Here is a 26394-nt window from a genome sequence, read left to right on the forward strand (position 1 = left end):
AAAGAAAGCATTGCCTGTGCTTTCTATGATAGGAGACTTGTATCCAGTTTGCCATTGTGCACTCACGAATCGGCTCTATTCTGAAGTAAACTGCCCAGAGGTATTAGTCAAGAAGCTGGGAGGAGGGTGGGGAGTGGGGAGAGAGGTGGGTTTTTTCCTTCCTCCTTTTTTTTTTTTTTTAAACTGTTAGCTCAGAAGTGTCTAATTCACATGATTTTAAGAGGAAATGGGGGAAGGCATTTAGTTTTGAATTGGATGCAGATCTGTACCATGCAATTGCCAAAGACTACATCAAGAAGATGCTCAAAGCAGAGAGAATCAAATTTGTAATGGACTCTCTAAGAAAATGTTCTGTGAGGGTGACTGGCTTGGGTCCCTTTTGACCGAATTAAGATGCGCTCTGGCAAGGCACTAGCAGCTGTGAGCTGACATTTTCTTGTGAACCTAGTGAAAAATGGCTCCATATCTCTCCTCCCAGTCCTGAGGAGATGGTCTCTCCGAGTTGTCGAGCCTTCCTCCAACGTGATTTGCTCCTGTGGTTGTTTTCTGAGAGGGACGGATAGGCTCTTGGTTCCTTTCAGTTCACCGGCCTTTTTAGATCTCGGGTTGAATGGAGAGTGGGTGGTGACAGTTTTACTTCAAGTACAAACTACCCAGCAAGGCTAGCCGAAGAAATTTTCCTGGCAATCACGTTTCCGTTTTTAAAAGCCCAGATTAATATTTCTTTGGACACAACATAAAGCACTTTTTGTTGTTGCTTAATGGGCTAGTCAACAACAATTTCCCCAAGAGAAGACGCACGCCTGTGTGGCACTTCTCCTGGGGACTCCCCTCATGGGAAGTGACAGGTAAAGACAGAGGGATACTTGCCTATCATCCATCTCTGGAAAGACGAAGCTGCCCTCTTCTATCTTACCATCTTTTCTCCCCCAGTTTTTGAATCGTGACTCGTTGTGCGGGGAGAAGGGTCATGTTTCAGAGTTGGAATGCAGGGAGGTGGTCTACGACTGTCCTGTACTACTCTTGTGCTTATTAAGGAATTCTGTGCAGAGCACTGACTGAAGTGCTGTAGCCACCACACTGCTCCTTTATTTAGGCTTCGGTTTGTGAAAACTCCAACCAGCAGAGGCAGGATGTGCTTTAGCACAGAGCTATGTGTTTGAGACTCTGCTTGAGAGAATGTGTTCTTTGGAGGTGTGTGTGAAATGGGTTGTTCTCTATTATACAACATCCTGAGATGATCCTGTGAGTGGAGAGTGAGTTCAGGAGGGAGGGGTTGGGCTCTCCATGTTTTAGGGAAGAAGGATAGCACTAACCACAATGTGAGAATGCAAAAGGGTACAAGGGTGTGTGTCTTGTGCAGAAACAGTAATTCTTTAAATTGTATGATCATTCCCTAATTGTGGGGATTTGAAAAAATCTCGAGACTTCCTGAAAAATGGCATGAAGTCACCCCTACATTATGACAAGTAAGACTTCTAGTACAGTGATTTTAACTGCATTATAGAGACAGCTCCCTAAGTGCTTTTAGATATTATACCGCTCGTACTGCTGAAAGATATCTCTCAAAGGTTCCTATCTTGGACACTTTTCCATAGGACAGGAGTTACAACACAGATTTTCTTGGAGTCTGTTTGGAATAATTTGATGAAGCTAAGAGCTCACAGAGGCAATGGGCTTTGCCTCTTTAGTAGAACAACAGAAGTGAAACTTTAACACTGCATGCAGATCTGATTAATGCTTTTATACATGTGGACAATTTAGCTATGGCACATAGTACGCTTTGGGGAAATTGATGCAATTATAGTTGAACAATGAACAAAATGATAGATAACACAATGAAAACATGGATTTCAACATTTATGGGAGGATTAGTAAGATCTCTCTTAAATATTGCTAATGACTGCAGGTGAAGGCATTCTACCAGAGAAATTTCAGAGGTCTAGAATGAGAGGACCATGTTTGTAGATGAAGGGCATAGCTCACCAGCTGTTTTAGAACCTGGATGGCACTAATATTTAAACCAGATAATATGAAACATACAGAAGTATCACAAACACTGGGAACTTTCCACCAATGGAATTTTGTTTTACAAGCAGCAAAATAGCTTTAATATAAAAGCAGTTCACAGAGCAGCAGCCATCAAGGGAGAATCAAGAAAATCTAGGACTAACATGAAATTTTTGTAACGAGGTACATGTGATGCCTGAGTGACCCTCAGGATACCAATGATTTCTTAATGAGGGCTAGAAAAGAAAAAGCCACATGTTGAAAAAAATTTCAGTACAACCTCCAAGTTTGGAAGTTAGAAAATTTCTTAGGAGTAAAATTAGTTGTTAATAGGGTGCCTATGGCATAGAAAGGAAGAGTTAAGGTAAAATAATCTAGTTTCAGAAAAAGATATTTTATCCTACCTGAATTATTTTTTAATTGTTTCTGAACACAAAACTTCTAACTTTCCAAAAATATCTTGAGTAGTAATGGCCTCCTTTCTAACCTCCATTTTCTGTTCCTTTTATTTTCTGTTACTTTTAGAACTTCTACTACCCTGAATTCCATTTTCAATTTTTAAAAGTCTTATTAGGTGGCAACAGGACATTAAGTAAGTACAAGCTTCTGAGTTTCAAATGCTTTAATTGTCTGTTCAGTTTCAGGTATGTTTCTCTTCTAAGTCTGTCCCATCTTCAACTCTTACTCTAGGTCATACAGCATGTGGCAGGCTCACTTCTGAGACCTCAGCAGCTTACTGTGAAGATAGCAGATGTTTAACATAAAATAAATAAAAGTGTATTGCTATTTGACTGCATTAGGTAGTACCCTAAAAAAAGGTTAGAACCATGTTATGATGTGAATTATCAGCCCAAGTGATTCACAGATACCAGAGGTTAAGGCAGATACTGTGTATCTCAAGCATATTAAGGTTGATAAAATATACTAAATATACAGTATCGGGGTTAGTTCTTTTCCTGGTGCTCATCACGAAGACAACTTTCTGTCAAATAGTATATTTTCCAGAAGTAGTGCATCATTTTGTTTCCTCTCATAGATCCCCTGCCTGGTATCCCAAATTACACAAAGAATATATCTAATCCAGTGGAAGTGATAATGATAAAGAAAAAAGTTCTGATCAAAGTGTTTGAAAATTTAATATTTACTCAGAAACAACACTGTCAGAATAGCTTTCTTTCCTTCTCTCTTTCTTTTTTTTATTGATTTTATTTATTTATTTATTTGACAGAGAGAGAGATGGCAAGAGAAGGAACACAAGCAGGGGGAGTGGGAGAGGGAGAAGCAGTCTCTCCTTTGAGCAGGGAGCCCGATGCAGGGCTTGATCCTGGGAGCCTGGGACCATGATCTAGCTGAACGCAGATGCTTAACGACTGAGCCACCCAGGCTCTCCCTTTTTCTTCTTTCAATCAGTAAAGCAAGTCCAACTTCAGACTCTTTAAGGAAACTCACAATGACATATAATGTGAAGTAGGAGGCTCATTTCCAGGCAGTCAGCCAATGGAGGAGAAGAAGTAAGCTTACTTGAGGACTCTGATTGACACATTGCAGGTCAGGAAGTTTCCATATTAACAGGATCCCAGCTGAAATTTCAGAGCAGCTGTTCAACTTGCTCACCTTTCTCTTCTCCCTGGGAGTAGGGCTGGGAGAATAATCCATTAAATCAAAAGAAATCACCTTTGCTCTAAGACCATCTCTGAGGTGGACCAATCCTATAAGCAGACAGGTATTCTTAATATCTTCTCAACCTAAATTTTCTATGACTTTATCTAGCAACAGATTCCAGGTGACTATGGAAGCCACTCAAAGTTTTGTTGAAGTTAGGGGTCTTGCCAAGCACTGCCCCCAAAGCTAAAAACACCTACCCAGTAAGAAAGGCAGAAGGGATGGGGGCCTTCTCTCTACAGTAGAGAACTGAGTCTTTTTACTCAGAGGGCTACAGAAGCCCAAATGGCACGCTAAGGAATTTCTGGCCAAGTGTTGAAGGATTCTTGATCTTGGATTCACACAACTTCATTTGTTTGTTTTTAAAGATTTTATTTATTTATTTATTTATTTATTTAAGAGAGAGAGTGCATGAGCAGGGGGAGAAGCAGAGAGAGAGGGAGAAGCAGACTCCCTGCTGAGCCAGGAGCCCAACATGGGACTCCATCCCAGGACCCCAATGTGGGACTCCATCCCAGGACCCTTAGATCATGACTTGAGCCAAAGAGAATCACTTAATGGACTGAGTCACCCAGTGAATTTGGGACTGCCCCAAATTCACGCAATTTTTTAAGAATAGTATTTCTTTTAGTGCTTAGAAAGCTCCATGTTTCCTGGGTGCCTGGCTGGCTCAGTCAGTAGACCATACGACTCTTGATTTCAGGCTCATGAGTTCAAGCCCCATGTTGGGTGTAAACCTTACTTAAAAAAAAAAGTAATAAAATAAATAAAAAATAAGGCCTCTTTCCAGAAAGCTTCCTCTTTCCTTCCATCACATGCCAGAACACTCTTCTATCATTTTTCACTTGCTCCTCCATTAAAGTAGCTCTCTCTTCCATATGTGCTTAGGGCTTTTTCTTTGATATACTAATCAGTTTTTTAAAATTTTTATTAGGTTCACGGTGGTGTTATTATTGTTTAATGTGTCAGCCAGAATGCAAGACCTTCTAAAGTTCATTTTGTTCACAATAGAATCCCTAGGCCCTCAGATCATGTTAACCCATATTAGGTGTGCACTAAACATTTGTTAAATGATTGACTGACTGAACAAATGAACACTAATGCCGCAAAACTAGTGGAAGGCTGTATCTGTGTTTGGCTCAACAAACAACTCTCCTAATTGGATAAGCTACTTTGGGCACCTACTAGGTGAACTGTACCAGAGTATTCCCAGGGTCTCCCTTTTGTCAGGATTTTCCATCTGACAAAGAACGCTTGAGTGCCTGCTATTGGGATATTTCAAAAGGAACTTTGCTATCCATATCAACGTGTTCATAGGGTCAGTTTTGGGCAAGATTGTGCTTTGTCTTTTCCCCCTCTGTTTCTCCCTCTAAAGCAAATCTTTTTTCTAAATGTATCCTCTTTTACTCTCGCCTTCCTTAGTTCTTTGCATCTGGGACCTTCTAGGTCTCTTCTGACAGTGGCTATAGCTTGCTAACTCAGCTGCTAATTAGCTGGTGAGCCTGGAAAGCTCACCTAAGGTATAAACTTCTAGTAGTATTTGCATTTTAAACAAAGCTGTCACTGTACTGATTAGGCACTGCTTATTAATATCAGGTATTGTATAGCGGAGTATACTGTGAAGCTTGCCTTTGGGGAGCTTACTTTTCTGTTGTGGAGCTAAGACTTACCAGAAACAATTGGCAACAGCTCTAAGTCTGTAATCAAGAATGGTATTTGTGTAAATTTTAATAACAGTGGAGCATAAAGGAAAGGCTTCGTAGAAGAAGTGGGACTTCAAGTGGACGATGACTGATAGGTAATATCTAAATTATCAGGGATATGAAAAGATTAGCATTTTAAGAAAAACATGCCTAAAATGTTCAAAAGGATTTAGCACAGGTTTGTTAAAGTCTTTATATAGGATACTGTTTATATTTATTTCCCCAAGTGTAAAAGGCAAAAATTTATTTTTTTTTTAAGAATTCATCAAACTTTCATTCATTCAAGCCATAACCTTGGGATCCTGAGAGTTAGGACTTTCACTCGGGAATTTATTTCCCATTATGCCTTGAAGTAGTCTGTTTATCTCAGCGTTTAAGACTAATCTCAAAGAAGTTTTCTGTCAGAGGTGCTTTTAAAGATTCTTTTAGCAATATTGATCACTTTAATTGAGGTTTATTGAAAGTGCTCAGTATAGCTCTCTTGTGGTTCATATTCTATAAATATATCATCATTTTAATGATATATAGTAGAGTTTTCATTTTATTGCAGTCAGCCTAACACCTTATAGAAACCTTTCATTCACACCAGGCCATGAGGAGGAGGAAACATTCTTTTCCTCTGATCTTCTATTGAACTTAAACCACAGAACTAGGAATCGTTTTCAAGTATGTTCTTAGTACTATAGACCTGTTTCATCTCTGTGTCCAATTTGAAGTCTCCCTTTGGAAAATCCTTTAAAAACAAAAAAAAGGAACATAGCTAAGAAGCTAGAAACTGTCAAGCTGCACATATAATAACAAGGGAATTTAATTTTCAATTAAGTGATTTTGTAGGTAGGACAAGTATCCTGTTACTAGCATTTTCATGAAGTTACTGATATAAATAGTTTTCGTATTAATGGTTGGGTTTTAGGTTAGATCCAATAATTGTTAAATCCTATAAAATATAAGTAGGTTTATTTTTTGGACTTTTCTTGTTTCGATGAGGATACTTTAGGGTAATTCAGGGTGTGTATCTGCTTAAAGAGTGAGGTCCCTCTAAAGAACCTCTGCTACCTAAGCTATGCCAGTGCTTCATGAGTAAGACTGCACACACATCCTTTAGGGGCCTTTACTGTTATAAAAGGAAGAAAGAGAGAATATAAATCATCCCTTGAGATACAATAGACAGCACCTTCCACACACCTATGTGCATTACTCTTCCAGCAGGTGCTGTGCTCAAGGGACATTTCAAAAAATAAAATCTTTCCTTTTCTTTTCAAGAGAAAAAAATGCAAAGAGGCTGGGATTGGTTGATAGTAGATGAAATTCTGCTCTGTGTGGATCACTAGGTTTTGATAACTCATTCCCAATGTGCATGCAATTCTTTATACAGTGCTACATATGGGAACTTTTATTTCCTACCATGCAGATAAGCAGTTGCTATTCTGGAAATCCTAAGTCTTTTATTATTGGTACATTAGAGTTTAAGAAAATCAATGGCTAGTTCATTTATCTAAGGACACAAAGAAATTGGTATTAAACTATTACTGTATCTATTAGTAGTTAGTATCCCCCAAACCTGAAAGACACATTTAACTATGACTGGTGACGGACAGACCTTTGATGAAGTTATCAACTGTTCATTTCCCATGCTTCCTTCTCTCCAGCCCACAGAATTCTCTATGTCTGTGTTTGCCTGAATTAAGGTCTGTCATAGAAATCTTGATTTTTCTCACTGTCTCAACAACTATTAGTTGTTGGTACCAAACCATACCATGGTATTTTATACCTATGATTATCTACACATTTTCCCCCACTGTCTGGAATGTTCTCCTCTATGTGAAAGCTAGTTCCAGCTCTTCTGTGAAACATTCTCCAATCACTACTCCCTAGATCCTGGGAATAGTCTGTTGTTCCCTCATAACCACACACACACACACACACACACACACACACACACACACCCTGCTTTTCTGTTTATACTTCTGTTTCTTCCACTATAATATACTTTTTTTTTCAAAACAGAGTTTGTTTTTTGATTATCTTCTTCTGTCCATTCCCTAATAGAGGACATAACACATAAATAATAAATATGTTGTTCACGACATCCTCTTCTTGTCCACATCATGGATGATTGATTGTATTGCATGTCTATAACATTAAATGACTCAAAATCTCCATCAAAAATAAAGTGCCTTTACAGTCTCAGTTTTACTAAAGCTAAAAATAATTGTTAATCATAACAAAAAATCAGTACATATTTTTTCTAAGAAACTGTGACATTTAATAGTCAAATATGAGCAATGAAAGTTAGAATTAAAGGAAATGGGGTTAAATTATTTGATACATGAAAAATTAACTATAGATTGGGTCCATGAATCATGTCAATCTTCTTGTCCAAAATGATGTGGAGACCTCTCCATTATATTCCTTTATATCCATTCACCATGGCAATGGGGAGTCAAAGGAGAGGTGTCTTACCTTTTCATAGAGTTCTGCTGCCCTGGGACCATCTGTAGACCAGCTGCATCAACATTACTTGGGACCTTGTTAGAAAGCAGAATCCCAGCCCCACCCCAACCTACAGAATCAGAATCTTCACATTTTACCAAAACCCCAAATGGTTTAATTCTGCACTGAGAAGTATTATCGCAGAGAACCCTCTTGTGAAGTTTCAGTCCATTTTGAAGCCTACCACCGGGCTAGTAATTCAGAAACAAATTGTGAATATGAGAGATTATTTCTTTTCTCAAGCTATAGAGTGAAAGCAATTCTCCCTCCAAGGGTTGCCCATCTCTACATGTCATGGGAAAGAGAGGGAAATGAACCTTACTGGAAGCAAATATCCTTCTTCTTTCCAAACCAATTTCTATTATGTACACGGGGGAGCAATGAAGTGCAGCAGGAGAAACCGGAATGGAGTCTGGCCTCTGGCTCATATTAACTGTATAGAGGTGGACAGATTCCTTGGGTTTTTTAGCCTCATTTTCCTCTTCCGTAAAATGGAAATTATAATACTCTTTGGCTAGTTGTTTCGACATTAGGGATGAAGATGAGAAATGATCTCCTGTAGCATGCTTGGCACATAGTAGGCATTCAATAAATAAACAGGAACTTTAGCTAGCATTGCCTGACCCCAGTTTCCTTGTGGATTCTTGGTGAAATCAGAAATGTAATCTATCCTATTGCCACCTTGTGTTTGCCTCAGAACATCTTGGAAGTGGGTACTAAGGATAATTCGTTTGACTTGCTGCTACCTGATTTCAAGAGGATTAAGTTAACCCTTCTCTTTTACGCACACTTACATATTGGAATAAACTGCCTCTGGAGATACAAAAGAAGAAATTCATATTCTTGCTATCATATTCCTTCTTCTAATAAATGAAATGTAGGCCACTTCCCAATAAGATTGTCAAGGACATTTAGTGTCCGAATTTACTAGGGAAAGTAGGCATCTCATTAGCTGGGACAGAGAAAGAATTTAGTGTGGGAGCAGATGAATTAAAACCCATTTGCAGGCTTCTAATTCTAAGAACTGCCATTACATGATGATTCTTTCTTAATCTCTGTGGAAATTTTAATACTGGAACTTCTACCCCATTATTACATTCCAGTTGGCAATATTGTCTTTAAAATATTACATAATTAAAAAATATATACAAGTTTATAAAAAACATGTTTAGAGAGAAATCGTGCAATGAAATCTCTTTTATTCAAGACATAACTTGAAAAATAACTTAAAATGTCTCTCTTGGAAAGTAGGGAAAGCATGTGATGAACATTTCACACATAAACTTACACATTAAGATATCCAGCCATTGGGGTGCCTGGGTGGCTCAGTGGGTTAAGCCTCTGCCTTTGGCTCAGGTCATGATCTCACAGTCCTGGGTTCAAGCCCCGTATCAGGCTCTCTGCTCAGCAGGCAGCCTGCTGCCCCCTCTCTCTCTGCCTGCTGTTCTGCCTACTTGTAATCTCTCTCCCTCTGTCAAATAAATAAATAAAATCTTAAAAAAAAAAAAATATCCAACCATTGTCAATCTCTATATTATTTTGACATAGCAATATTAAAGGAAATAATAGGAATTTTGTTAAATTAACAGTTTTGGTCACAACTTTATATTAGTATCATTCTTTCTTACAACTAATGAGTTTATCACAATGTGGTATTTAAATTCACACTGAAATGAACATTGCCACATTAAATTTGCCATTTTAACATTCACAACTAGGAAGAAAATTAAGAGCTCCTAATTAACATTCTGAAGTTCTTTGGGTTTCACAAACTTGAAGGATCTAATAAAAAGCATGTACCAACCGTGCCCTGAAAAAAAAAAAATGTATCTACCTGTGATTTTATTAATTTTAGCTGGTTTTCTTGGTTTTAAATGAAGTTCAATCATTTTCGTGCTATCTGTCTTAACTTAGAAATGAATTTATAGTTACAAAATAAAGCAATTTCTATACAGATCATTTTAAGTAAGCCAAATTTCAAATTTTAAATCCTAATAAAATATTAAAATACTCATAGTTTATTACTTTTATCATTTCTGAATCTGGTAGCCCTGGCAATTGCTTACTATGGAGTAGTATATTGTGTTATTTTCTTGAAACTAATCCTTTTTAAATATTTCATTTTGACAATGAATTTCCCAAAAATATATTTACATAGGTAGAGTTGTACTAGCATTCTCTGGATTGATGATTGCCTTAAGCAAATATTCAATATCTGCTGTGTGCCAGACTTCAATTAAATGCTGAAGATTATGAGAAGCTCATAATTTAGTGTGGGAGACAGACTTGTAAACAAGTGATCTAAATGTGACAGGTTAACTACCATAGCAATATGAACATAAAGGAAAGAATAATCATTCTACCTGGTGAAACTTAAGGCTTTACAAATGTGTAGAGAAATCTGAGTAAGATCTTGAACACTGAGGGGCGCAGTCAGTTAAGTGTCTGCCTGAGGCTCAGGGTCTTAGGGTCCTGGGCTCCAGCCCCGCATCAGGCTCCTCCTGCTCAGGGAAGAGTGCTTCTCTCCCTCTCTGCCACTCCCCTGTCTGTCTCTCTCTGTCTGTCTCTAAAATAAATTAAAAAAAAATTTTTTAAAGATCTTGAACAATGAAAATCACTCCTCCAGTTGTAGAGAAGAAAGAATACTTCCTTACAGAAGAAACTATATTGGCTGGGATTCATAAAGAGCATGATTTGCCCAGAAAATGGTGGCAATCAACACAGATGTAGGGAAATACAGATAATGAAGAGAATAAAGTTATTTCGTGGCAAGTAGGCTTCTTATGGCAATCTCCACAGTCATGAAGCTGTTAATTTATTTTTACATAGATGTGCATATATTGCTGTATGTATGTAGTTTATAATATGGAATGAATTTTGGTGTACATCACTGTTCTCAAGTATATGCGAACAGGTGCAAATACAGTTAGGGTGGAGAATAATCAAAGGGAAGTCTAGAAAAATGGTCAAATAGAATAATTTTAAGTGCACTAAGTCTTATGCACAAAGGACTTTGATTTTTTTAATGGCAATTTTGTGTTGTATTATAGCATATCCCACTTATTCATACTGCAAATATGTACTGAATGCCTACTATATACCAAACACTGTTCCAGGTGCTTGTGATATGCAATTAAAAAAAAAAAATGAAACTTTTTTTTCATGAGGGAGACAAGCAATACAAAAGAAAACTAGTAAAATATATAATGTGTTAGATAGCAGTAACTACTGAGAGGAAAATAAATGTAATTTGCGAAGGGGATTCTTAAATGTCCCAAGTGAGGGCAATGGGAAAAAGAAAATTTTGGAAGGGAAGAAGAGTTTGGAAGGGAAGATAAAACTAAGAAAATGACTGAATCAAGTCTTGATGGATGTGAGAAAGTAGAAAAATATAGTGACATCTGTGTGGAAACTACTAGGTTTGAGATGCTTATTTGTTATCTAAGAGGATACGTCAAATGGGCAGCTAGATATATAGTTCTGGAATTCAGGAGTGAGGTCCATGGCAAAATGCAGATTGAGGAGTCAGTTGTTCATATGTGGCCTTCAAAGCCATGTGTCTAATGGGATTATCTGAGGACTTGTGTATGAAAAGGAAAAAGGACTTGTGGGCAAAGACGTGGGTAGATCTGGTGTTGCGAACTTGTAAATGTCCTCTTCTGAATGCAACAAATTTTTCAGTGAAAAAGGAAGAAGCTTACGGTAGAGGAGGTATCAGAGATTTAGAGACATGAGAAGTCTGCAAGTCTAGGGGCGTGGGAAAGGAGTGGTCTAGAGAAATATAAGATGATTGATGGGTAGCATTAGCAGTTCACTTGAAACTGGCCATTTTTCACTTGTCACAGTAAGCAATTTGGGTAAGACAGGGAGACAATGAGAGTTTTATTTAGTTAAGGTTGTGTGTATGATGAAGCAGGAGGAACGAGAGACTCAAGGTGAGTGCCCTAAAGTGACTACAGTGATAAAGGAGAGACTTAAACTGGGTGGGGAATGAGCTACCAGGAGGGTGTCAGGGCCTGAAATCTGGGTGGGGTCAGCAGATTGAAGATCTCAGCCAGATCGAAGAGTTGCAAGTTGGTCCTATAGAGAGGAATCCCCTAGTTATCTCTTTAGAAGTATCTGATATCAGATTTTTCCACAATACTCTCAGGTGCCATCACGTTCCATTAAAAGTGTCTTATTTTAAATATTACCCTCATTTTGTACAGACATGGCTGCCAAATGCATGTATTACTACACATTCCCACTAATTGGTCTATTCTCTGAACAACTGGCAAAACCCAAGTGCTGATGTTGCAGCTGCTTCTGTATTCCCAATTGCCTCAGGAGAGGGGGAAAAACAGTAAAAAATATTATATGAGTTAATGACAGAATAAAGAGTTGTTTACAGTGTACATTTGTGGATCCATATCATTGACATTACTAGACTGAGGCTTGAGTTTACTTTTGCATTGTTGGAAGGGCTTTGTTCTTTACAATAATTACAATGGGGAATAATTTATGCGTTTAGGAATGAACCCAGACTTGGATTCCCAGTTGGCTGGCTGGAGCTCTGGTCTCCTGGCTGACTCCTGGCAGTTTTACTTGAGGAGTAGTTGGGTTCTGCTTCTCAAACCCTCCTTTGGCTAAGAAGAACATTCATCAGACAGATCTTGTTTGAAAACGTGTTGTTCACATGCCTGAAGCTGAGTGTAAGTGCCCCTGGGCTGCTGGGGACATATTCCTTCTTTAGAACCCCGGGATACTTTCAATTGGATCACATTTGTTTCAAAGACACCTAAGATTGTGACATGGACTAATATGGTATTTTGGGTAACAAACAATACAAAAAAGAAATGATATTATCATCTTTGACGTCAATGACCCTTCTTTCTGTAAGCCAACCAATTGGATTTTGAGCTAAAAACCCAAAGTATAGGCTGCTTCGTGATGTATCTTATCCATGTAGAATTGTGACTGTGTAGTGGAAGAAGCCAGAATTTCGTGATGTTCACAACACAAGATTTTGGCTTAGAGTAGGAAGCACCACAATTTTAATCAATAGAAATTTGTGGACTTTTGCTAAAGGTCAAACTTATTTGTTGAACGGGGTGTTTGTCCTGTTGGGGAATACATACATTTGGATGACCGAAGAACAGCAGTTATATTTCAAAATTTTACATCAAGGTATAGGTCTTTATAATATGGAACATTTTTATTCACGCAGAATCAGGTATGATAAGTTCCACCTAACATATCATCAACTGATGCCTGAAATTATTTTGTCAAATCAACAGATTAATGTCTTTACACTCTTTATGGATCAGACCTTCAGAGGTGTTCATCTGTTGTGTAGAAGCACAAGACTTCTTGTCACGAAGATACCCAGAAGCCCCCAAATTGTGATTTTTGTTGTTATATAGTCAGGGTGCTTTTCTTTTCCTCAGTGAAAAGTATGTTACAGACCTGCAGCCTATAGTCTCTTTGAAACATCATCATAGCTAGTTACCACCAAAGCCAGAATTAGAATCCAGGACTTTTGATTTTTTTGTTTTCTGCTCTTCCAGACACACACTTACAGAAAGTTATTCTTGAGCTCAGAGTCATTTTGTGTCTCTTCCACACTGGTAAATTCTTATCCTTTTAGAACAGTGTATTTTTAGGGCACCTGGGTGGCTCAGTCATCAAGCATCTGCCTTCAGCTCAGGTCATAATCACAGGGAGTCCCGCATCAGACTCTTTGCTCAGCAGGGAGCCTGCTTCCCCCGCTCTCTCTTTCTGCCTACTTGTCATCTCTGTCTGTCCAATAAATAAATAAAAATAAAATCTTGAAAAAAAAAAAAAAAGAATAGTGAATCTTTTAAAAAGATTTTATTTATTAAGAGAGCCCGATATGGAGCTTGATCCCAGGACCCTGAGATCATGACCTGAGCCGAAGGCAGAGGCTTTAACCCACTGAGCCATCCAGGTGCCCCAAGAATGGTGTATTTTTAAACCTCAGTCATCAAATGCTTTGCTAACTTGAGTAAAAGGATGTTGAACATAGTATAAATGATATTACCTTGGCCTGCAAAGGTTGAATTTCAGCCCATGTGAAAGCAGATTCTGAGCCTCATAATACATTTTTCATAATAGGGACCATCAATCAAGATGCAAAAAGGCATGTTAAAGCAATGAGGAGCATTAAAGCAAATAACTTAGTCACCCCAGTATAGATGGATACTTCCAGCATAAAAAGAAGCTGACCTGGAATATAAGAATATTTGCCTTCATTCTCTGCTTTGTTTAAATTTGTTTTTTTTTAAAAAAGAAAGTAAATGCAGTGAAGGAAGCTGACACAGGCAAAAGAAGTGGGTAGTTTGAAAGCTGTTTTAATTCATTTTAGAGAATCATTTAGAATTTATATTTAAACTTTAAATCTAATTTTCCAATTAATTTCACAAAAGACATGCTTTTTATATTGATTGCCCAAGTGTGCTCCCTATTTGTGTCAAGAATATCTAATTTGGTAATGCTAACAAGCAGTGTCCTTAAAACTAATACTGGCTGCTAAACTTGACATTGTTTTAGATCCTCTGAGGATCCTGAAGAGTGCAAGCTGCACTACTCAAAATCATTTTTTACTTAATATGGAAATTTTCTACAAATCCATGTATTTCACAATGCACATTTTAAATATAACTTGTTTTCTTGGGGTTCATTATCAATAATTATTTTATTAATAACTTTCAGTTTTTTTTGGCCGAAGGACTTTTATCATTCCTTGTAGTGTGTCTGGACACTATAAGCAACGGTTTCACTTAGTTTTTGTTGATCTGAAAATGTCTGTATTTCATCTTTATTTTTTTAAAGATTTTATTCATTGAGGGATAAAGAGAGAGAGAGAGCAAGAGAGGAGTTCGGTGCAGAAGGAGAGAGGGAGGGAGAAGCGGACTTCCTGCTGAGCAGAGAGCCCGATGCAGGGCTTGACCCCAGGACCCTGGGATCATGACCTGAGCTGAAGGCGATGCTTAACCTACTGAGGCACTGAGGTGCCCCTGTATTTCATCTTTAGTCTTGAAGGATATTTTTACTAGATATAAAATTCTCAGAGGCCAGTTTTATTTTCTTTCCTTTCACCTGCCTTTTATTTTTAGCCTCTGTTGTTTCTGGTAAGAAGTTAGCCATCATTTGTACCATCATTCACTTATGTATAATGTGCCATTTTCTTTGGTTGCTTTTAAGATTTCCTCTTATTATGAGATTTCAACAATTCGACTATGATTTGAATTTTTAAAAATTTCTTCTGGTGGGACACTTGCATGGCTGAGTCAGTTTAGGGTCTGCCTTTGACTCAGGTCATGATCCCAGGGTCCTGGGATAGAGTCCCTCACTGGACTGCTTGCTCATCAGGGAGCCCATTTCTCCCTCTGAATGCTGCTCTCCCTACTTATGCACACTGTTTCTCTCTCTCTGACAAATAAATAAAGAAAATCTTAAAGGAACAAACAAAACTTTGTGGAGTTTTCTGAGCTGTTTAAATATGTAAGTTTGTTTCTCTTACCAAATTTGGGGAAATTTTGGCTATTGTTTAAATATTTGAAAAATTTTTTGTGCTCCATTCTTTCTTCTCCTATGAATCCAATGATATACGTTGTATCTTTTAATATTGTTCCATAGGTCACAAAGGACCTATCTATTTCTTTGATTTTTTTAATTTTCTCATGACTTCAAATTGCATTATTTCTATCAATCTCACTTCAAGTTTACTCTTTTTTTGGTCTCATCTCCAATCTACTATAAAGGCTGGCCCCTGATTTTTTTTTTTTTTAAGATACTAAATTTTTCACTTCTAGAATTCCTTCTTTGTTGTTTATTTCCATTCCTCCCCCCAAATTTACAATCTGTTCACTGATTATTATTTTTTTTCTTTATGTTTTTGAACATAATATAAAAACCACTTTTAAAAAATTGTCAGCCAGCTAATTCCATCATATGGGCCATCTGTGGAGATTCTCATAAATTTCTTTTATTCTTGAGTGTGAGCGACTTTGTTTGTGTCTTCATATGCCAAATTCTATCCTGGACATTACTGTGCTTTCTGTTGTGCTCTGGAAATGTTTATTTATTTTTTTTAACAGGTGAATAATCCTGAAATTTGAAAATATATTACATGTGCAAAAACAGACACAAGTAAACTTTATCTTATGTACAATGAGCAGCAGCTGAAATTTCTGTTTAGTCTTTATAGCTTTAACCAGACTGCCTGAACTGTGCCTAGACGTAGCTCAAGAATCAGCCAGATATTTGGGCAGAATTTTATGCTTCCTTCTGTACCTCTCTCCTTTCCAGATGACAAAGAGAAAAGATAGCTGGACCCAGGCTGACCCTAACGGGTGGGATTTTGTGTTGCTACGAGTTAGCGCAGCACTCACAGTAGGCCATGGTATGCCACTATTGAACCTAAAACAAAACAAAGCTCAGAATACAAACATCAGGCAGGGCCGTTCTGTGACCATAATGAGTCAAGACAAAAATGAAATCACTCTATGACCATGTCCAAAAACAGACAAAAAGAAAAGTCTCCGATCCGCAAAAATGACCAAACTCTCCCTCTGTGGCTAGTATAAGTGGTTGCTGCTTTGTTCACGGTTACTAGATAAGAACTATTAAGATTCTCAATAGTGGAATTACCTCTACTTCCTAACAACAGTGAACCTAGAGCAAAATTCTGCCTCCTCAAACTGTCCCTAAAGAACATAACACAAACTTTAGTGCTAGAACCTATGAGGCTCTCCTGGTATGTGTTCTCATTTCTGAGTTAATAAACCCAATTTTATTCAGCAGGTGCTCTCCTACCCAGTGATTCTTGGTTGAAGGATAATGGCACAAAATTTCCTTCTTTACGTCCCAGTGCACGAGCCCCTAAATGTGACCCTTGACTTTTTAAGCCATAAAACAAGAGCATCATCCAACTTTTAGCCTCTCGGCACTATGGTACGTGTATCTGCGCTGAGGCAAATAGCAATACCAATTCTGGGAAACTCATTTAGTACCATTCTTTGTTTCTAGTTTCTGTGGTTGTTCTGATGAATATGAAATACTTCACCTTAATGGAAAGCAGAAATTCTTTTTTTGTTAATGTTAGAAAATATTACTTTGTGTTGTGTAATCTATTCCTACACTGGGCAATCTGTATCTGATATCACAATTTAGTAGTGCCCATCATATTTCATTGCACTGGGTAGGCACTGATTGGCAAGATGAAAAAAGTGATTTGAATTTGGAAACTTGAGAGGGCCAAATAAGTGATTTACTGTGAGACCTGCTGAACGTCCAACATTATTATGTTGGGTAGGAATCAAAAGGCTTGTCCAAAGAGTACAATTGCAAGATTTTGTCCATTTCTACCTTTAATTTTAGAAATCATATAAAATTATCATGCATGAGATCGTTATAATAAGTTTATTGATCTAACCCACTAATATGTTACTAGAAAATATCAATGAAAAGATCTGTAGCCAGTGCTTTGGGGAAAGTAATTTGTCACTAGAACAACAGTAATACCTTAAAATTGAACTTGATGTGATCATTAAATTTCTCAAAAATTTTACAGAGCCTTATACTTACTTGCTATATATCAGGGAACATGTCGTTGTCTTATTTCTTATGGGAATTAAGGACTCTAGAAAGAGATTCTTTTTCTCTATCATTTAAAGTCCAGTGTGTTTCTCCAATGGGATACATTTGTCTGGGTCTGTCTGGAGAGAAAAATTTTTAACATTATTTACTTTTAGAAGCTCTCCAAGTGTAACTTATGAGTAACATATATCATTATTCATACAGACAAGACATGAGATTTAGAAATGCTTTTGTGTCTCTTTGACCATTGGATTATATTGATATGTTGTTAAATTTAAGAGATTTATTGTTTTTTATTATATCTGTGTCAGGGTAGAAATTTTTATAACTTTTTTTTTTTTTGGAAGTGTGAATATTGCCTTTGGTAAGAGCCAACATTTGATACTATATCGGTTATGCGGCATCAAAACCCACTTCCATCTCTCACTGTCACCTCAGCCTATTCTGTCTTTTCTCCAGAAGACATGCTACCAGGGCACCTGGGTGGCTCAGTTGTTAAGCAGTTAAGCGTCTGCCTTTGGCTCAAGTCATGATCCCAGAGTCCTGGGATCAAGCCCCACATCAGGCTCTCTCTCAGCTCAGCAGGAAGCCTGCTTCTCCCTCTCCCCCTCCCCTTGCTTGTGTTCCCTATCTCACTGTGTCTCTTTTTGTCAAATAATAAATAAAATCTTAAAAAAAAAAAAAGAAGAAGTGCTACCTTCTACTATGCTATATATTTATAATGTATTTACTTATGTTTAGTGTTTATGTTATATTCATATGCATTGTCTGACTACTCTTCTAGAATGCAGGATCTACAGAGGTGGGGATATCTGCCAGTTTTGTTCATTAAAGTTATCCTGTGAAACCACAGTGATTGATATATATATATATATATATATATATATATATATATGTATATATATAATGAACTAATAAAAAGAATTAGTTTATATAAACTTAATTTTTTTCCTGAACTGTTAATATAGCCCTTTTACTTCCTAATTTGTAGGAAGGAGTAGGAGGTCTCCCTGCCATTTTTTTCTGTCCCTTCCATTTAAACTATCTTCCAGAGTCATCTACGTAAAACTCAGCCCAGATCTTTTTAAATCTTTCCTCAAAAATCGTTAACATCTCCCTAGTGTCTATAAAATGAAATCCAAATTCCCTAGTTTGGCATTTGAGGTCCTCTGCAATCTATCCTTATTCTGCCAACAACTTCACCAACCAACGCTCCCCTTCTGCTGAAGCTTTTTCCGATGTGATCTTTGGGCTTGCTTTGTCATTGCTTCATTTAAATATCTTCTTTGTGCCGTGGTCTATCCTGATTACCCACTTAAAATGGGAACCACATTCCCCATCCTCCTTACTCAGCTTCTTTTTCTCATTGTACTTATCATCTTCCAATAGACCATATAATCTACCTACTTATTATATTTATTTTCTTTTCTCCCCAGAACATATGCTCAGTGAAAAAACAAAGGTTTGCGCCTGTTCTGTCCTCCATAATAACACCAGTGTTTGGAATAGTGCCGTGCCTCCATAACTTGAGTATCTCCTTCCTTCCACTTACATTTCTCTTCCTGTGCATGTAAATGTACTTAAATGAACTCCATGTACCTAAACCTACCTATTTGTCAAGGCCTTGCTAAAAATACCAATTCTTCTGAAAAACCTCCCAATGCTCCCTTAACTCAGATGAAGATAACTTCTTTTCTAAACATAGGTAGCATTTATTTCATTTCATTTCATTTTATTTTAATTTTTTAAAGATTTTATTTATTTATTTGACAGAGAGAGACACAGTGAGAGAGGAAACACAAGCAGGGGGAGTAAGAGAGGGAGAAGCAGGCTCCCTGCCGAGCAGGGAGCCCGATATGGGGGCTGGATGCCAGGACCTCAGGATATGACCTGAGCTGAAGGCAGATGCTTAATGACTGAGCCACCCAGGCACCCCCATAGGTAACATTTAACCAGAAACCACTTTTATATCACGGAGTGGTGGGGGAAGGGAAATACTGCTTGTATTTTGGATATTTATGTACATGTCTTATCTCTACTACAACTGTTCCTTTAAAACAGGTTTCATCACTTACTAATCTTTACAATCTCAGTAGTACCTAGTTCTGTATACATAGTAAATGCTTCATAAATCTGTGCTGGATAAACAGCCGCATGAAACCCTTGTTACAGTACTTTCTACCCAAATATAGAAGCAAGGTTTTGAATTATGTAAAACCCCTGTGAAAAGGAATTTTGATTTTGAGCTTGATTATTTTGGGGAAAAATCCAATTATGTCTTAAACTCAATGGACTGAAATATCCAGTAAGAAAAAAATGTATTTGATAGATTTGATTTTGTATTCAGAGTCTGGAATAAGTTCTATCATTGGCTTTTTCATTTCACAGTAATTTCCTTCTTTCAAAGCATTTGTACCTTGCAAATTGTTTATTCACAAACTAATGCCCTGGCAAGTTACCTGGAAGAGTTCATAATAGAATTAAGGAAAATATCATCAAAGATACAAAGAACGTGGGATTAATATCAAGGAATATAGGTGAATTTACTTTCTTTTGAGTGCTTTACATTTCCATAATGTGTCTTGGCATTAATCAGTTGCCTTCTATTAAGTAGGATTGGGAGGAATACTAGGGCAGTGCTATAAAAGACTGCCGGACCAAGAGCAAATTTGACTGGGCCTCACCCTTCTTTCTTTATTTTAGAATTCCAGACAAAAACCTCTATCACTGGATTATATTTGATTCCACAGCTTTCTCTTATCACCATTTACCTTACATCTGCTGTCAATACCTTAAAAAAATAATACGAGTTGCCCCTCTTTGTATGTGAAAATCTCATAATCCAAACGTTCTCTATTCCTTACCGTGCATGATCTCAAGGACGGATAATTTTGGTACTTGGTTTTTTTTTTTTGTTTTGTTTTTTTGTTTTTTAAGATTTTATTTATTCATTTGACAGACAGAGAGCACAAATAGGCAGAGAGGCGGGCAGATTGAGAGAGGAAGAAGCAGGCTCCCTGCTGAGCAGAGAGCCTGATGTGAGGCTCCATCCCAGAACCCTGAGATCATGACCTGAGCCGAAGGCAGAGGTTTTAACCCACTGAGCCACCCAGGCACCCTTGTTACTTGTTTTTAAGAAAGTATTTCTTTCTCCTCCTCCTCCCCGTCTTCCTTCTTCCTTCTTCCTCCACTTCCTCCTTCCTTTTCCTCCTCAAATGGACGAGGAGCTAAATCTTCCTAAATCGTTAAGGTAAAAGTATTTTCAATATAACTGAAACTGGAGCTCATTCACTGGAAAACTAATAACTAGTATATTCTATTACTTGAAGCTGATTAAAAGCTGATGCCACAAGAACTAGTAACTCCAATGGAATTATGCTCAGTTTTTAATGAATGTGTCTCAGAGGAATGATTGATATGGAACACATATAGCACCATGAAATTATAAAATGTGCCAGTTGAGTAGCCATATGGTGGTATGCAATAAAATGTACTTTCCAAACTTTTCCTATACAAACTTATAGTCTTGGCTTACAACGGGAGTCTGCTCCCTTTCCACCTGTTCCCATGTTGCTGAAAGTCTCTGGCAGGAAACCAGGTCCTGCACTAACTTCCAGTGACACGTGCTTGCGCTTGCTTCCTTCAACTCTGCGCTCAGCCTATCTAGCCATCACTGATGCAGCTATGCTTAGGGCAGACCTAACCTTCTAATGAGATCAGAGTTGGTACAATGGAGACAGACTCTGTCAGGTGGAGTGGGTTCTAGGATTGCAGACCCCTTCTTGATTCCAAGTCGCAGCGAGGACCAGTGTTAGGATATTTTACAAGCACAAAACTAGATATCCCTGAACTATTCTTTATTTGAGAATGTTTTGTTTTCCTGGTTTAGTCCTCTATCCCTGATATTGCCAACCCCTTGTTAATGGACTCAGTCTCTATGTTTTGTTTTGTTTTGTTTTAATCACTTTCTCTGATTCCCATAATGTCTGGCATACAGTGTTTTCCAATAAATATTTATTGGGTGTATGAATAAACATGGATAAATGATTCAAATGATTAAGTTCCTATATGACCCCTTGTTCTACTACTTTAGATCCAAACTAAATATCTGTCAGTAAAATGATAATATTTTCAGGTTTAGCTCATGCCTTAGGGGATCTCAATAAAAAATCTCATTATTTAATGCTTTCAGAGAGAAAGCAATAGTACCAGGTCAGACTTAGAAGGTAATTTTTTGCATTGTTACCAGCTTGCAGGTGGCACAGGACATACATAAGTCATGAGAATTCTTTTGAAAATTAGGAAAACTGCCCAATTTAAGCACAGTGAACATTATCATCAACCCAGTGAGACTTCTGTGCACTTGTAACATTTCCTCTAATCTATCATTTGGAGCTCCCTTTTTGATATTTGGAAAGTCTTAGAAACTGATTAGTGGCCCAGAAGCCATAATGTCCAACATTGGCCACATAGCACACAATGGTATGTGGTTCTTATTTTGTCTTTTATTGTAATCAGGAAAAATTAGGTTGTTCCATGCCATTTTATAGTTTACTCAATTACATCTTCTTTTTTCTTCCTTAGCGAACATGGAGAGAATTTGGGTTAGGGAGGAGGGGCAGAGAATTCATGTGCCTTATATAAAATCAGAAAAACCTTCTGACCAAATCAAAACCAAATATCTATATAGAACATTAAAACCTGTACTTTGGAACAATGTGCTTTCAAAACCAATCGAGGTGCTAGTGGCATAGAAGACAATCCAGATGCAAATGAGGAAAAGACAGCTATAAAATGTGGGTTGGTTGGCTGCAGTTCTGCCCATGAAGCACTAGCTGGCATTAGTGTGAAATTTAAATTCACTTCTGTGCTGGTGATTGCCTCTTTGGAACTCATTAAACATTCTTTGGCACCAAATTTTCGACTGAGTAAAGCCATAGACCGTGATCCAGGCAGAAATTAACCTCAGGGTCTGTAAGCTCCTGTAACTGAGCAGCTGAGAAGATACTCAGTCTTGGAAGAAGATTCTCATAAAGGGTGGAGCTTGGGGGAGGAGGAGGGAGTTTAGAGTTTGAATCACAGCTGGCTGCGAAGTCCGTGGCACATGTGGCTTCAGCTTCATTAGTATTGCTCCTCTTTGGGGTTGTAGCTAATCTTGAGCTTCATCATTTCAGTTTCTGCTTGAGAGTTGCCTCTTCAAAAACTTTAACTGACAATGACAATCTACAGAATTGCTCCTTGAGAACAATTAAACAAAGTCAGGAGGCATGTAATATTTTTAGCAGTGGGTAAAAGGGATCATTTAACTATGACAGAGGGAAGCTCATAGTCTTTAACATTGTTTCGACAGATCTGATTGTTATGTGACAGGTCTGGAATGATGACTGGTTTCTGCAGGCTAGCTGAGCCCAGACAGTGTGTGGAGGAAATACTGTCAATATAATGCATATGAACTTAGAAGCTACAGGGGACTACTGACAAAAAAGTGTTTTCTTTCTGTTCAAGAAGAGAGATCCATTGAAAATCATTTTAAGTGACAGCAGTGGGCACTAGGATGGGGGAGATTAAACAATATTCAAAAGAATCCTAGAACACCAAGGAAACAACTTTTAGGGTATCTAACTAATGTTGGTAGTCACTTCTTGAAATAAGAGAGTTAGGAAGTGGTCATTAATAATTAAACTAACATAGACAGGGAGAGATTTCTTCAATTAAATGGACGACTTGTTCTTATTTTGCTGTTCTGATTGATTACGATTAACTTACCAATTCAGAGCCTTGATTCATGAACTCTTACTTGTTCAGGACTTAGGAGCAGACACCGAATGAGACACAATGTAATAAACCCTCTGGAAAGAAAGTTTCTTTATGTCAAGATCAACTTTTAATTAATTTTGTGTTAATATACATTCTGTATACTAAGTATACTTAGTATACTTATACCATTTAATTACCATTTAATTTAATATTTTAATTAATAGGAAACACACACCTCGACTGCTGTGATGTCTGGAGAGTATGTCACATAGGTTTTAAGCAGCTGTGATGCAGAGCAGGAAGAGTGGAGAGCTGGTGGCAGAAGGTGGCTTGCCTCATCTGGAAGGGCCGAGAGTTAGCCTTCTCCACTCTCCTTTGATCACTGGATCTTTTCACCACTATTATGGGGAATGCATACTCTTTGCAATCAAACAGGTGGTGTGGCTCAACTCTGAACTCCAGGACTCAGCCGCCGTATGAATTTTGGAGTGGTTGCTTACTCTACTTGAGACTCATTTTACAGAGAAGTAAATGACAAGCTAATTCGGGTGATGCAGCCTGCCTAAGAAAGAGAGCATTATGTTAGGGCTATGGAGTCGGAGAGTCTGGGTTTTAATCTTGGCTCAACTGCTTCAAGTTAGTTCACTCTGTGCCTTTGTTTCCTCCTGGGTAAAATGTGGACAATATAAGTATGTTGCTCCTGAGTCATGGTGGTGATTAAATATGTTAATGTCCTGGTACACGGTAAGCTGTATCAGTGCTAATTATCCGTATGAGAAGTGCCTGGAAAAGCATTTTAAGCTTGAAATAAAAGGAAGCTACTATTATTATGGTTGATTTTCTTTTTACGATTTTATTTATTTATTTGATAGAGATCACAAACAGGCAGAGAGGCAGGCAGAGAGAGAGGGAAGCAGGCTCCCTGCTGAGCAGAGAGCCCAGTGCAAGGCTTAATCCCAGGACCCTGAGATCATGACCTGAGCTGAAGGCAGAAGCTTAACCCACTGAGCCACCCAAGCACCCCTATTATGGTTGTTTTTATTATCAGTTCCTATCCAGAAGGACTATGCCTATAATACTGAATTGTTTTAAAGTCATAAAATCAGCACATGCCTAAGTTTTAAAGGTATAGGGAAGAAAAAGTACTCTCTCTTTGCAGAATGTATACTAATACAAAAGATTACTTAAAATAAATTGTATTCAAATTCAGGGTAGGAAAAAAAATTCCCTTGACTTCATAGAATTAGACTTATGCAAAATTCCTGGCAGTTATGATTTCATACAAATCACAATGATCAAAAATACCAAATTAATGAGAACCCTCTCTACAGCAGGATGGGCCAGTAGGGAAAGAAGAAACTGATGCTATGTTTTAATATTTAAACATCTGAATTCATATTCTGTAAGAGGAATAAGCCAGATGAAGAAGGGAATTTGCAAGTGACACCAAATATGAGATTCCTAACAAGTGCCAATAAAAACAGAAATTAGCCTCTGAGGTAAGAATAAAAAAAGGAAATAAGACAATAAAATTCATATGGGATTTAAAATAAAGATGTAAGGCAAGGATCTGAATGCTGTTCAAAAAAGAGAGAATTTGATAGTGAAAAACAATATTTTCTTTTTTAAAAAGGTTTTATTTATTTATTTGACAGAGAGAGAGAGAGATCACAAGTAGGCAGAGAGACAGGCAGAGAGAGAGGGGGAAGCAGGCTCCCCGCTGAGCAGAGAGCCTGATATGGGTCTTGAACCCAGGACCGTGAGATCATGACCTGAGCCGAAGGCAGAGGCTTAACCCACTTTGCCATCCAAATGCCCCTAACACTATTTTCTTTTAAAAAAAATTGGCATGGGAGCACCTAGGTGGCTTGTTAGTTGAGCATCCAGCTCTTGATTTCAGCTCAGGTCATGATCTCAGTTTTCGAGATTGAGTCCCATGTTGGGCTCCGTGCTGGCTGTGCCGGGTATGGAGCCTGCTTGACATTCTTTCTCTCCCTCTCCTTCTGCCTGTCCCCACCTCCACCTCCCACTCATGTATACTCTCTCTCTCTCTCTTAAAAAAAAGAAAAAAGAAATCATGGGAGAAAATTTGACTCATTTGTTAATAAATTCTCTAACAGAATATCAGTAGGTTTTATGACCTGTTGAAAACACATCTCAATTGCTTCTTCCTTGTCATGTTAAAATACATATATAATATTATGATGACTTAAAAGAAAAAGAATAACATTAACCTTTGTCATTTCTTTCTTCCTTTATGTAAGAGGAAGCATTTTTGTAATATTCCAAGTTAAAAATGACTACTTCCTTAAATTAACAGAAAAACCATGTGCGATAGTTGCCCCTAACCCACAGTTTCGCTTTCAGGGATTTCAACAGCAGTCAACTGCGATCCAGAAACCAGTGAGCCTCCTTCCGATGAATCATCAGAGGGTGGGGCACCTGGGTGGCTCAGGGGTTAAAGCCTCTGCCTTTACCTCAGGTCATGATCTCCGGGTGTGGGTGTGATCGAGCCCTGCATCGGGCTCTCTGCTCAGCGGGGAGCCTGCTTCCTCCTCTCTCTCTGTCTGCCTCTCTGCCTACTTGTGATCTCTGTCAAACAAATAAATAAAATGTTTTAAAAAAATCATCAGAAGGTCAGTGGTAGCCTAATGCTACATGACAATACCTGTACCATTCCCCTCACTTGATCTTGATCTCATCACTTAGGCATTTTCTCCTGTTACATCATCATCAGACTAAGGGAGAGTGCAGGACAATAAGGTATTGAGAGAGACCACATTCACATAACTTCTATTACAGTAGATTGTTGTAATTGTTCTATTTTATCATTAGTTATTGTTGCTTTCCTAGTGTGCTTAATTTATAAATTAAACTTTATCGTGGGTATGTATATTTGGGAAAAAGATGCAGTCTATAAGGGTTCAAAAGTATTTGCAGGGAGTCTAGGAATGTCTTGCCTGCATGTTAAGTAGATAGGTAAGAAAGATTGTGGAGTCAAAGAGGGAGGTATGGGCTTCAGAGTTTCAGAGACTTTTCAGATAGAAGAAAAAAAAAGCAATTAAATGGAGGGAAATTACTTCCCAGAAATGGTTCTTTGGAATGGAATTGTTCAGTATGAAGATAAGTGAGAAGACTGACTTCTTTGCCACTGTCTTGTAGAAGCTGA

The 26394-nt window shown here is 37.9% G+C and overlaps 1 protein-coding gene across 9 annotated transcripts in view; it reads left to right on the plus strand.

Moving 5' to 3' along the window:
* The window catches only part of MAGI2 (membrane associated guanylate kinase, WW and PDZ domain containing 2), a 1346145-nt gene that overhangs the window by 606973 nt on the left and 712778 nt on the right, over positions 1-26394 (plus strand). The gene's annotated exons all lie outside the window — the stretch shown is intronic.

This window comes from Mustela nivalis, assembly GCF_964662115.1.
Source record: "Mustela nivalis genome assembly, chromosome: 12".
In the NCBI taxonomy this organism is placed as follows: Eukaryota; Metazoa; Chordata; class Mammalia; order Carnivora; family Mustelidae; genus Mustela; species Mustela nivalis.